Below are 14,270 nucleotides of genomic sequence, written 5' to 3' on the forward strand. Positions count from 1 at the left end.
ATTTTTCATAGATATAATTCGGTTCGCATAGAAATTATTTATTAATTGACAGTTCTCTGTTTTTTTCTTTTCTTTTCTTTTCTTTTCTTTTTCTTTTTTTTTTTTTTATACATAAATTTGCATTTCTGAAGGCAAGTCTTAAATTAATTGTCTTGAATTATTTTATTAATAATCAATGTACCATAAGTACCTACGTATGCATTTGCGAGAATGCATTGAAATTTTCTTTTCTTTCTTTCTTTCTTTTTTTCTTTATTTCTTTTCTTTTTTTTTTTCTTCCTCTTTTCAATTCAAACGTCAATTAAATCAAGCCACTGTAGTAATGAATTCAGCCTTTTTGAATACGATTGAAAGTCATGTCCCTGTATCTACCCACCCTACGTTGATCGTGACGTTATTAATGCTTTCGCTCTTGGGTAACGTTTCGAGCAAGTAGTTGGCGTTGTTTCTCGGATGAAATGAATTAATAATTAAAAGGACGTCCGTCGTAGACGTTATAATAACAGAGCAGCATACACCTACGTACAAGAACAAGGTTCGTGATAACCAGTAACAACTTGCCCGGAATTTTTACAGTCGGATCGACGGGTTTTGAGTTCAAATACTTGCACGAAAGCATTCGTATAGATTGCTTATGAGAGAGAATTGCTTGTAGGAGAATGGAGAATACAACGGAGTTATTTTCTATCTCCCTCTCTCTCTCTCTCTCTCTCTCTCTCTGTTTCTGTTTTTATCTCTTTCTCTTTCTTCTTTTTCTTCATCTTGCGTGGTGTTGAACCCACCTACCTAGCGACCCAGCTACCTACCTACGCTTGTTGTACATATAAGCGTGAAACACCGAGTAGATATTATACATATAGAGTGAATATAAGTATGTGTATGTATATATGTATATGAAACGAGCTCGCGGCTCGTACTGTCCATTGGTAGATGGCTTGCGTTCGTTCGCTCGGTAACTCCGCGATGCACTTTATCTCGAGTTATCTTCACCGGACGAAGAATCGTAAATTCGAACTCGAAGGCGAACTTGTGCGTACGTATAATGCTCGCTCGCTCGCTCCTAAGATTTATTTCCTCTCTTGCGTCGCATTTTGCGGAAGGCGTAAATTGCACGCTTTTCCACGACACCACCCACGCATTATAATACACCGGAATATGATATTTTTTTTAATGCAATGATATTATCATCAATCATAATTTTGACATTTAATCGATTCTTAGATTATGAATTTCATTCGTTTTAACGAATGTTCAATACACAAGATTTAAAACGTAGAATAATTGGAGTAAATAGATTTAAGAAATGCATAAAAATGTGAAAAATTTATAATGATATGAAAAAAACAAAAATATTGTTAGATATCTTGTGGTATTCAATCATTCGTCTTTTTCTTTCATTGTAATATTGTTCCCTCGGATATGATTTATCATATATTTCTTTTTCTTTCTTCCTTTCTTTTTTTTTTTTTTTTTTTTTTTTTTTTTTTTTTTTATTGTCTTTTTTCAATTCTATGAATAACTTTCAAGTCTAATAATCTAAAACTCATTTATTCTATTTAAAAATATCTATTCAAAGATAGACAAAGGATTTAGTATCCGCAGCATGCAAGACATCATCACACTCGCTTCGTCGAATATCGAGTATGCCACTTATGGAGAGCCTTAATACATCACCCACGCAGCTCTCTACTCGATTCATCTTTCCATCATATTTGACGTAGAAAATTACCAAAGTCATGGCATTAACACGTACGGACTTGAGTTGAACGTGTGTATTCATTTAATTTCCGGACTTGGGTGATAAGGTGTGATATCTCTCACGGAAATAGAAAGAGAGAAAGAGAGAGATAGGGATAGGGGGCTAAGAGAACTGTCTAACAAAAACAAAATGGGAAATGCAAGAAGAACCTTGAGAAAGTGTTAGGAAAAGGATAAAAATCATATAAAATGGAATAAGAAGGATAAATGGTATAGTCCGTACGTGTAAGAAGAATTTCAAAGGTGGATATTGGATAAAAATCGACATGGTTCACGGGAACCAGTAGAAAATGTATGATCATGTTCTCGACATTCCACGAAGTATTCCATAAGGTTATGTTAAAGTAAAGAAGGGGAGCCGCTACGAGAACAGAAATTTTATCGGCCGGAATTTCTTCGTTTCTTTCTCTCGAACGAGCTTGCCATTTTCTTGCGAAACTTTCGAACCGAATGATGGACAGTCTAGTACAGATATCTACTACGGTTGAAAAATTTATACCTACATATATCTATAGTAACAGACTGTATAATAATTCACTAGAAAATTTATACCTATATCTATAGTAAAACACTGTATAATACATGTGCGAAGTAGACCGTGTAGGTATACAAAAAATGCGAGGAAATTCATACGTTCTACAAATCACTCTTCGATGGTTACTTGTAATAAGATATACGTTTCAATGTAACAGACAGAGACAGAAAGAGAAAGTGAGAGAAAGAGAGACAGAGAAAGAGAGAGAAAGAGGGAGGGAGAAAAATAATAGAGTCACGTGAGCCGGAAGGTTTTGTTTACGGCATAGGACAGAATCCCACGAAGAGGAAGGCGCCTAAAGAAGAAGAAGAAGAAAAAGAAGAAGAAGAAGATGAAGAAGAAGAAGAAAAAGAAGAAGAAAAATAAGAAAAAAAAAAAAAAGGAAAGGAAAGAAGGACAAGAGATCGGATGGTAGGTGATCTTCCATCTTTCTCTATCAGATAGGAAAAGAGTGAGTAAGTGAAAGAGAAAGAGAAAGAGAGAATGACAAGAAGTACAGGCGATTCCACGCGTCGTGAACGTGACTTGCAGAACGACGTGGGAAGGAAAAAGGAGAAAAGATGAGACGACACTCTCGTGTCGCTCGTATTACGATTAGCTTTGCAAATATTATCTCTTTCTCTCTTTCTCTTTCATCCCTCTCCCCACTCTCTTTCTCTCCCTCTCTCTCTCTCTCTCTCTCTCTCTCTCTCTCTTTCTCTACATCTATCTCTTTCTTCTTTTTTTTTAAAGATCCTTTTCCCCGAACAAAAGGGCACACGGAATGCAGGTCGAGCGCCGGCTTCGCATTAACGCCGTTTCAACAGGCGTAAAAATGACAAGAAAAAGAGAGAAAGAGAGAATATGTGCATTCAGTCCATTGCCGAGTTGCATTAGCGGTTAAGGCGTTTATTACTGCTTTCAGAGACGATCTCCAATTGCAATTTAAGTGAATTCCTTCGATCTATCAACTTTTATTGTACTTCCGTTCTCTTACAAAACTACCTTTCGCAGAGTAAAGTAATTTATTATTTCATCTATGATAGATAAATAAATTATAATTATTGCTCGTATCGTAATATCTATTAAAACTTTATGAGGGATTTATAAATGAAGAGGAAAAAAAAAAAAGTTAATTATCTATCAAATTAATTATTTACTTTCATATAATCATATAATTAAGAGAATTCTTTAAAGGTTAAAAAAGTTGTGTTTATTTCAATATGCCATTTAAAACTTCTTTTTCTCATGTAATAACCACGGATATCGAAAACTCTTAAATGTTGTCATAAAAAAAGTTTATTATTATGGATAAAGTATCGTACTCAGTATATTACTTTTTATTTTATAAACGAAGCAAACAAAAAAAAAACAAAAAAAGCCGAACGCGATTAAAAGATCATTACTATTATTGAAATTGCATGGAAATGAAGACTTTTTCTTTTCTTTTTCTTTTTTTTTAGAATTTAAAAGATTCGCTTGGGATGAAATTTTCTAAAGGTTAAAGGAAGTGTTTAATCTTTGAAGAAAACACCATCGTGATATCACTGGAAGTCCTCTTGATGCCGCGTAGAAAAAAGTGAGCGATTGTTAAAAGTTTACCGGGTTAAATTTTTACACAGAACACGCACACACGCACACCAGTCTTTTTAATATTAATCGCCGTGAAGTTTACGATCTATCAAAGTTTCGAAAGAGCCCCCCGAAGAAAATTGGGTCGCGCGTGGAAGTTGAAACGGCCGTTACCTCGGTTGCATTCATAGCGGAAAGTTCTCTTTATGCTCGCATTAAAACTGATTTAACGCCTTACCGACGAGCTACGTTTTAAACACAAGACCAAGAGGAAGTTTTATAAAGTGCAAATTGAATGTAAGCTTTTAGGCATCGATCCAAGATGCTAACGTAGAAAATCGAAGATGAAATTAAATTTTTGTCTTTTTTTTTTTTTTTTCTTTTTTTTGGATTTAATTGAAATTTTTTGTTTCCTTTTAATAACAACACGCGACATTAATGGATTCGCTTTATTCGTGTCTTATCGTTCTTTTTGATGTTTCTTTTTTCTTTTTTCTTTTTTCTTTTTTCTTTTTAATGACATTGTTATTTTCTTATGGAATATTATTCCCCCCTTCTAATTACATTCACTCGAGAAACATCAATTTTTGCTCGAAAGAGAAACTGATAAATGAACTCGTATGCATCGTAAATTTCACGACATATTATGAGCACCAATGGAAAGTAAGAAGTGTTAACGTGAACTCGTGCCCAAGAGTTTACGATGCGAATCGAATTGTACTGGAGTAGGAAAATTAAGGCCGAGAGAGGGTATCATCGTCACGCGGCTAACGACAAAATTGTGACCGTCCATGTTTGATATTTCCGCGGTTGGCGCTTTGACGAACGTGACACAACTTCCTGTCCTATTCTTTCTGTCTATCTCTCGAAGAAGTTACGAGTACTAGGCAGCCGTGGTTATTTATTAACAGCGCATCTCTTCCGTAACCGCCGTTTCTTCGTGGTTCTCGTCTGCGATGAGACGACGTTTCGTGACATCCTCGAACACAACGCTCGTAAACGTAGAACCTAGCGAGAGATGAGGGCAGAGAACCTCATTCTCTGTCTATCTCTTTCTCTTACTTTTCTTCAGAACAACGACGAGAACGTACATACGAATGTACATAGTTCTACGTACGTGCGAATGACCCTGCAATTTTCTTAGCTGACCGACTCTCTCTCTCTCTCTCTCTCTCTCTCTTCCTCTCTCTTTGTATCTCTCTCTCTATCTCTCTCTTGCTTTCTCTTTCTCTATCTCTTTCTCACACTGTTTCTCTTCGCGCTATGAAAATAGAAATGAAACCATCGGCGAAGATTTCAAGATTTTCATTCGAGACGAATTTTTCAAAAGAAATTCCAATTTTGATTTTAATAATCGCATGGAAAGGGACCACTTCGGGGCATTGGATTAACATAAGCTTATTGAGTCTTCTCAAGCGTTCACATAGTATCTAAGCCGGAGGCTGAGTGAATGCCAAGAAGATTCTCCATGAAGAGATGAGGATCGTGCTTGTAAAAGAGAAAAGATGCGTACATAAATATGGTCATAAAAAAGAAAAAGGAAGAAAAAAAGAAAAGGGAAAAGGGAAAAGAAAATCAGTGAACATTAAACGTATACATGTCATTATAAATTCAAAATATGATATTTCAAAATTCTGTCGAGAAAATTAAAAGAAATAAAAAAATAATAATAATAAAGGTAAATGTTATCTCTGTAGTGGAGAACCGATCGATCAGCGTCGAGACATGTATACCTCGAGCACAGCGATATCTTTTTATCTTCCTCTCTTTCCTCTCTCTCTTTCTGTCTCTTTCTCTCTCTCTCTCTCTCTTTCTCTCTCTCTCTCTTTCTCTTTCTTTCCTTCTTTTTCTTTTTTTATCTTCTTTTTTCTTTTTCGACGAAGTACTTCGCGGACTACCCTCAGGTGTCATAAAGAGCTAAGAGAAACTGAAAGCCGCGGAGAAGCGTGAAAGGCTTGGACTACCGTCGTCGGTCTTTTTAAAGAAAAAGAAACAAAAAGGATAAGAAAATGTTGCTGGTAGAGAGATGCATGAATCGAAATAATAAAAGCAACCTAGCCGGTGCACAAAATCGATGCTATTTTATCTTCCAACGAGGCAAAACCGGCACGATGAATATCGTTACGATAAAGAGAAAAAGGGAGGGACAGAGAGACAGACAGAGAGAGAGAGAGAGAGAGAGAGAGTTAATGATATATAGAAAAATGTCGAAACGATTAAAGAGAGAGAGAGAGAGAGAGAGACAGAGAGACAGAGAAAGAGAAAGAGAAAGAGATAGAGAGAGAAAGAAAAAAAAAAGAAAAATATGGTAGCCCGAGGGTGATTTTCTTCGATCTTGAGGATTCGTCGATTTCTTCTTCTTCTACTTCTACTTCTTCTTCTTCTTTTTTCCTTTTACTTCTTCTTCTTCTTCTTCTTCTTCTTCTTCTTCTTCTTCTTCTTTTACTACAACTTCGTGGTATCGAGCCGACGTAGATTAAGCCGAGCGTGCTTCCCATATTAATAAACTAGTTTTTGTCGCCGATGCTCTCTCCTTTTCTCTCTACATCGATAGTTTGCTTATTACCATAGACGATGCGGGCCAAGAAAGTCGCGAGACTCGTTGCCACGAGAGTGTGCATGAAGAGAAGAAAAGAAAAAAAGGAAGGAACAAAATGGATGAAAACAGAAGAAAAAAAAAAGAAAAGAAAAGAAAAGAAAAGAAAAGAAAAAAAAAAGTAAGAAGACTAAGAAGAACGAACTAATTAGATGCCATCGAGGTCAGCAAGGTTAAGGGACCCCCCATACCTCCCTTCTCTTCCTCCCTTCCCTTTATCTTTTTATCTCATCGTTTTCTTCTAATTCCATGCGGTATTCTTGCTGTCATCGAAACGTAAAAACACGATGATAAGTCGTCGCGATTATTATTAATCACGGTGATTAAACTATTTTCCCTTGAAGGCGAGGAAACGAAGTAAGAGAAAGAGAAAGAGAAAGAGAAAGAGAGAATCTGTGAAGGAGGAAAGAAACTCTTGGTGAAGAGAGAATCGTGACCTGCGGCCAGTAATCCTCCTTCCCTCCTTATCCCTCTAACTCCCTTTCTTCTTCTTTTTCCCCACATCATCTACTCCCCCTCCGCGGTAGTAATGTTAGTAGTGAAGAGAAGGAGAAGACGATTATGGTTTCGAAGGCAGCGCGCTGATTAAATTGCGCGCACACAAGTACTTACTCGTCTCTTGAATACACACATACATGAATGTAAGTTTGCTGTGCATATATGTATGTCAACTAAAATAGAGAAAAGTGGACGATTAACATATTCTCAGTAAGATAAGTCAATAACTTCGGTAACGAATTGTTATAGCTATTTTAGAAACAAATTAATTGATCGTGGTATCATAATTTTTTTCTTCGTTATAAATATTGTCGTAAAAATTAATGTTAATTCCGCTTCTCCGTGCTTATTAATGCTATTCTTCTTTCTTTCTTTCTTTCTTTCTTTCTTTTTTTAAATTTCATCTTGTTATTTCTTAAATACCATACATAATAAGCTGATTAGATGATTACCGTTAAAGGCCATTAAAAATTTCGATAAAATTTCCAAAAATAACGCTTACCGAGAGAGAAGATACTTATCTTAAACCTATAATCTTTTGTCATTATTTTTCTCAGAACGTTTAATAGCGTGAAAGGGAACATATTATCGTGACACCAAACGAGATCGTGCACGATACCGATCTTTCGCGATCTTCCTCGAGCTCTTGAATGCGAGGCTTGAAAGCTAAGTGTATCGCATAACCTCGGTAGAATGAGAGAAACGAAAAAGAAAAAGAGAGGAGTCCAGACGACGATGCAAGAAAACGAGGTCGTTTCTCGTTTGGATAAAAGAAGAGAGAAAGAGTCAAAGAGAGAGAGAGAGAGAGAGAGAGAGAGAGAGAGAGAGAGGAGGGCGAGGGGGAGGAGGAGAGATAAAGAGAGATTCCGTAGAGGAGAGTCTGAGAGACTCTCTTGAAAATATGCAAATAGCCAGATACACACCTCTGATACACGCACAGCAAATACGGCAAGTTCAAAGAGTACCCTTTCGTGGAAGCTATTAGAAAAATTTCGAAAGGTTCGGTCAACAGGCATAAGCGAGATATACGATTTGTTTGTCTTTCTTCTTACTGGTGAAGCTTACCACCCTCTTCAGCATTTCTCTCTCTCTCTCTCTCTCTCTCTTTCTTTCTTTCTTTTTCCTTTCTTCTTTTTTGCAGCTTTATCTCTTTTAAAAACCTTTTCACGAGTAAAATCGAATTAACGATCTTCGAAAAAGCGTATTATTATGCACAACGTGTTCTCGAACACTACGTTCTTGCACATAATACGATTGGTATCTTACGTGCCACGCTTATGTATGTATTCTAAGCAAGATTTTTTTCTTCGATGAGCTGGCGCCGCTCATGCAAGCAAATTTTCGCACCTTGCAAACAAATGAGAGAGAAGGATAGAGAGAAAGACAGAGAAGGGGGAAACAAATTTGATTATCACCGAAATTCTGTAGCTTCGATCTAAAAGTTTTTTTTATAAAAACCAAAATATCTAAGGAAAAAGAGAGAAAGAAAGAAAGAGAGAGAGGGAGAGAGAGAAAGAGAGGATTACGTGTGTGCGTGTATATATTGGATGTAGAAAAGAAAATATATTTGTTATAATATTATGCGTAAATTTTTTCAATAATTAATATAATTAGTTTCATTAATATTTTAGCTAATTGTTCATATTGATTACGTTAATATAATTATATTAAAAATAAGGAAGGATAGAGGACTTTTGTTTCGTTTCAAAATAATTAGATATTTAACAATGAAAGAGAGAGAGAGAGAGAGAGAGAGAGAGAGAGAGAGAGAGAAAGAAAGAGAGAGGGAGAAAGAGAGAGAACAAGAAACGTATGGCAAGTTTAGAAGAAAGGAGACCGCCGACATGCTGGAACACGTTCGTACCGGAATAAAAAGAGGATAATATAATACGAGAGTATTTCCAACGAGAAGAGTATCCTGAAATTGCTAGAGTAGGCAGATAGGAGTACTGCGAGAACAGACCAAGTTCAAGACGGTTATCAACAAATGGAAAGTGGCTATACGTAGACTCGTCGTTCCTCGTCATCGTTCTTCTTTCTTCTTGTCATCTTGAATGTACTTTAAAATACTTAAGTAAATACGAAAGAAAGCGTTAATCGTTCTTAAAGATAAATATATCTTAGCAATTATTCCGTCTTCAGGAAACTTTTTTCTTTCTGAGAGAAAATTTACTGAAGAATTTGCAAATTACATTCACCGTAAATTTAGATTTAGATAATCAAGATAAGATTCGTTAAATCGACTTAAATTTCTCGACTTACTGCAGGATGATCTCGTTTTCAAATGAAATAGTTTTTTTTTTTTTTTTTTTTTTTTTTTTTCGTTATCCTTTTTTCTCTATTTTTTTTTTCTTTCTTTCTTTTTTATCTTTCAAAAGAAATTTTAATTGCATTCACGATCAAACGCGAAGAAAAAAAATTATAATACACGATTAGATGCGAATATTTCTTTGTTAAATGTGTTTTTGAAATATTCAATGTAATTTCAGCTCAATCGGCAATCGTCTATTAATTCATCCAGTAATAACACTCGGAAAGTTTATTATAAGAATTGTCGTTATTTTTATGAATTTTCCCGTTACTCTTTGACAAACTAATTACCGCTAGAAATAATGTTGAGACAGGCTTTTCCATTTCGTTGTCTCGCTCATTTGCATTTTACGAGGCACTGGAGAAAGAAACGCGAATTTTACTGTATTTATCAGTTTCTTTGCTTGTACCTCTACTTCGTAAAATGCACTCTTTCGTATATTTTTCGAAAGATAGGAAAGAGAAAGAAAGAGAGAGAGAGAAAGAGAGAGAGAGAGAGAGAGAGAAAGAGAGAGAGAATGTCGTTTTCGCTCGTCTTTCTCGTAAATTCTTATCATCGTTGTCTTCCCTCGCAAATTCATTCGCAATCGTCTACTAAGAAAGAAAAGAAAAATAAAAAGAAAAAGATTTTTACACTCAAACGAAAGAGCCAGGACGATCTGTTACACCTTGCCGTGAGACCAACTAAGTAGATCCTTTGCTACGAAGCTCAGCTTCTTCGTTCGATTAGAGAACGGATGTATGTACATCGGAAATGCATTAGCGAGTTAAAAGAGGGACCTACGTCCTCCTCGTTCGCGCTTCTCAAACTTTTCTTTATTTTCTTTACTCGATTTCTTTCCTTTACTCGTGTCTTCGAAGGACAAACTTTACTAGTTAAGAATGATCGATCATTTACAAGCTATGATTTCTTGTCATTAGTACAAGAATTAAATGATTTTATATGAAATTAGATTTAATAGAAAAATAATAGAAATGATCTATCATTAACATATTAATTTATTTCATTATAATTTTCATAAAAGTTTATATATATATATATTATTTAATAACAATATAGGAACTATTTTCGATTATATAGCCTTTTGAAGTGAACAATGAACAACTATAAAAGGAGAGAAGTATAACGAGACGTGACAGACAAGAAGATTTTTCTCCTTTCTCTGAGCATCTAGTACTCGAGTCATAGGCACGAATGACATCGAGTGCATCACTGTCTTCTTGTCTTGTAACACGTAACGTGTCATTACCGATCACCTTGGGCAGCCTGACGTAATCGTCGATGACAGCCGGCGAGCGTGTGCTATAGTCAGTAGAGCGTATAGTCTTCCTCCTTTCCTTCTTGCTCGTTACTTTTTTTTTCCCCTCCTCGTCAATCTATTTGTTCCTATCCACTTTCTTTTCTACAGGTATACAGGTAGGTGATCATCATCATCATCAAGAAGAAGAAGAAGAAGAAGAAGAAGAAAAAGAAGAAGGATAAAAAGAAAAGAAAAAGAAAATCGATCGATCCAATTAATTTCGACTAGTGAAACGTAACGATCGAGAAGTCATCATCGGAGTTACATCAAGAGCGAAACAAATTTCAAAATGGTTGAAAAGTTTTTCTCAATGGGAGACCATCGATCATACGATGAGAACTTTTTTTTTTTTTTCAGATAAGTTAGGTCGAAGAATTCCTTACTCGTATAAACTTTATCAATTTGATACTCTCTCGAAAATAAAGATTTTCTTTCTTCGGCAAGAAATAAGATAGATAGATAGATAGATAGATAGATAGAGAGATAGAGAGAGAGAGAGAGAGAGAGAGAGAGAGAGAGAGAAAGAGAGGAGAGATAAAAAAGGCCTTTCTGTACAATCGTAAAGAACAGACTATGTCGAACGGCCTTTTCTCTTCTTCGAAGTAGTTCGTCTCAGGTCGGCGAGATACAGTCCGAGTGTTTCACCTTAAAATTAGCGGAAACGAAGTCGTAAAAACGGTAAACTTAACCCGGGCTCTGGTTGTTCCTTTTCTTTTCTTCTCTCCACCTCTTCCTTTTCCTCTTCATACCAAGACGAGTAAATTGTCGCGTCTATGGTGGACTTGGAATTTTATGGAAAGGAAGCGTTTAACGACACAACCGACATGCTGACTGAGGTTAACGGTCTTTATTATACTAACTACTGACTTGACTACAACAAGAAAGGAAATTATATTCGTGGCGCTATCCACCAACCTTTTCTATTCTTACTTTAGATTATCAACGTTAAGAAGAAATTGAGCTAAAACATTTGTCACTATCTCATATTTCTCGAGATTTTTTTCTTTTTCTTTTCCTTTGTTTTTCTTTCTTTTTGTTTCTTTTAGGCCGAGGAAACGTCATTCGACAAAAAAAGAAAATTTCCATCAAAGTGAGATTTAGATACTCGGAACAGGTCACGATTCTGATTCTAGTCACGATTTGATCTCTCGAGCTCGTACAAACGATAATACGTGCAATTTGTCTTCATCTTTCCATCGACGTTAGATATATCGGCGATTTCTTCCTTCTTGCCGTTTGGCTTGTTCTAATTTTACATGGTTTGAAAAGCACAAAGTGGATATTATATAATGATCGATACGCAATTAGATACGTATGTAAAAAGAAATCGTTTGATCGTTTGTAATAAGTTGATCTCGAGTAACTATGTCATATTTCATAATTTTTCTTTTTTTCTTTTCTTTTCTTTTCTTTTTTTTTTTCTTTCTTTATTTTCTTTTATCGAAATTAGATACACAGTAGCATTAGTTTTTTCTTCTTTTGATTTTAGATTGATGGAAACCGGAAGGTAGTCATTTTAAAGATAGTCATGTAATGGTCGATAAGCAATTTCATCTTTAAATTCGATTCGATATGAAACGAAAAAGAATCGTTCGTCCGTTTAAACTAATCCTCGTGACGAAGATCAGCCGACATTCGAATCGATCTTCCACGCGGATTACCCACGCCTTAATCTCTTTGAATTTTGCGAGGAGAACGAAACTTCAAGGCCATAAAATTAACTACACTCCTTCCTACGCGTGCCCGGGCTCTTCATAATGTCAGCTTTTTCGAATTACGCGCGAGCAAGGCGGCAAAAACGAACGTTGTATACGTCGAATGATACGCTCTGCTAGGACAAAAACGATGCCGCGCATTTGTCCAGAGTATGCGTGCCTTTCATGTTCGTGAACGTTCCTACAAGACGAAAGAGAGAGAGAGAGAGAGAGAAAAAGAGAGTAATCTTCGAGTGAGTTATACATATGTACATATCTTTTCGTACGAGTATAAGAATAAAATTATCAAGACGAATCAGTATACGTATCAGTTTTATTAAACAAAAAAAAAGGGGGAGAAGTCTTTCTCGTACGTTTAAAAAAGAAAAAAAAATATATATATATGTATATATTCATAGAATACCTCTACTTTTTCTACTTTTTCTACTTTTTCTATATGAATTAAAACAAAATAAAAGATAATAAAAATATTAGCAAAGGGAGGATCTAGTTTATCATTCTACGAAAGCATATATTTATACAATAATTAATAGGTTTTAACATATGATATATTCAATATCGATCGATACAGTATCATTCCGGTACCGTAAATTAAAATGCAAGATGCGAGATTAGAAGTATAATTATCGATTACAATAATAAAACCATTTCTTATTATTATTAGGAGACGGGGAGAGGGAGAAAGAAAGAGAGAGAAAGAAAGAGTGAGAGAGAAGGAAGAGAAGAGAGAAAACACTTGAAGAGAGTTACCGACGTAAGAGAAAAAGTCTCCAAAAAAATGAGAGCACGGCACGAATCGATTCGTGCATGGATCGATACGGATTCAATAACTCTCTTCTTCAGTGTTCCGGGCAAGCCTTAGTTCCAAGGTATTCCGGTTAAACGTGCGTGGCAACCGATATTTACCCATCTCATTATCGGTAGAATTTATGTTACGATCTCTCTCGCGGTCTCCACGAGAGATTTTTCCTGCGATCTCTCTCTTACTTTCTCTCTCTCTCTCTCTCTCTCTCTCTCTCTCTCTCTCTCTCTCTCTCTCTCTCTCTCTCTCTCTCTCTCTCTCTCTCTCTCTCTCTCGAAGTATCGCTATTAGAGAGGCGGCTATCGCGTTCGCCAATTATGAGAATCATTCTCCGACGGACTACTACCAGATTCGTAATCTCCCAAGGGAATAAATAAATGCTACTATCCGGCCCTTTCCCACTGGCCACCACCACACCACAATTCTCGCGAATAAATAAATGACCGGGCAATGCACGAAAGGATTTACATCTCGTTCCAGTTTCCTCGTCCCTTTCTTTCTTTTTCATTTTATCTTACCGTTTCCCTTCCTCTTTCTCTTTCTCTTTTTCTTTCTTTCGCTTCTATTTTTTTTCTTTTTTTTTTTTTTTTTTTTTTTTTTTTTTTTGATCGAACGAACGCATTAATCGGTATACAATTTATACTCATTACGCGTTTGATAAATCAATTTATTTGTTGGAAGCACGCACGATCTGAGGGTGCACCGGTAACCTTGAAAAAAAAAAACGACGACAACGGCGACGACGACGACGATGACGACGACGACGACCTTCGAAGAAGAACTACGATCTTTTCTCGATTTTTATATTTCATCGAGAGCCGCCTTCGAAAAGATACTCGAGTAGGATAAGGTATTCAAGTGATCAAGACGACGAGATGATGATAAGATCGTGATTAAAAATTCAAGATCATGGTCGAACTCGTAAAAACGAGATTATGCACTTTTCTAATTGTATGAGACTCATTCATAAAAGTAAAAGTATAACTTACTTACGTACTGTGTTTAAAGGCAGACTATAGAGTAATATCGCTGATAGATCTCGTGTCTTACTCATCCTCCTTCCCCTCTCGAATTCACTTTTTGCCCTTCGCAAAATCGATCGAGAACGTCAGCCAGTGCCAACGAGGAATTCTCTCTGCGGTTGGCAGCCTCGCCGGTGTTCTTGCTTGATCGCGTTATGCTAGGGATCGATCGGTGAATCGAT

The 14,270-nt window shown here is 36.1% G+C and overlaps 1 long non-coding RNA gene across 1 annotated transcript in view; it reads right to left on the reverse strand.

Moving 5' to 3' along the window:
• Window positions 1-13,823: 13,823 nt before the first annotated feature.
• Window positions 13,824-14,270, reverse strand: part of LOC124954469 — a 3,826-nt gene continuing 3,379 nt past the window's right edge. The window contains exon 3 of the long non-coding RNA XR_007102553.1: window positions 13,824-14,270. This exon is cut by the window's right edge and continues 63 nt beyond it. This is a non-coding gene — a long non-coding RNA (uncharacterized LOC124954469).

This window comes from Vespa velutina, chromosome 15, assembly GCF_912470025.1.
Source record: "Vespa velutina chromosome 15, iVesVel2.1, whole genome shotgun sequence".
Classification (NCBI taxonomy): Eukaryota; Metazoa; Arthropoda; class Insecta; order Hymenoptera; family Vespidae; genus Vespa; species Vespa velutina.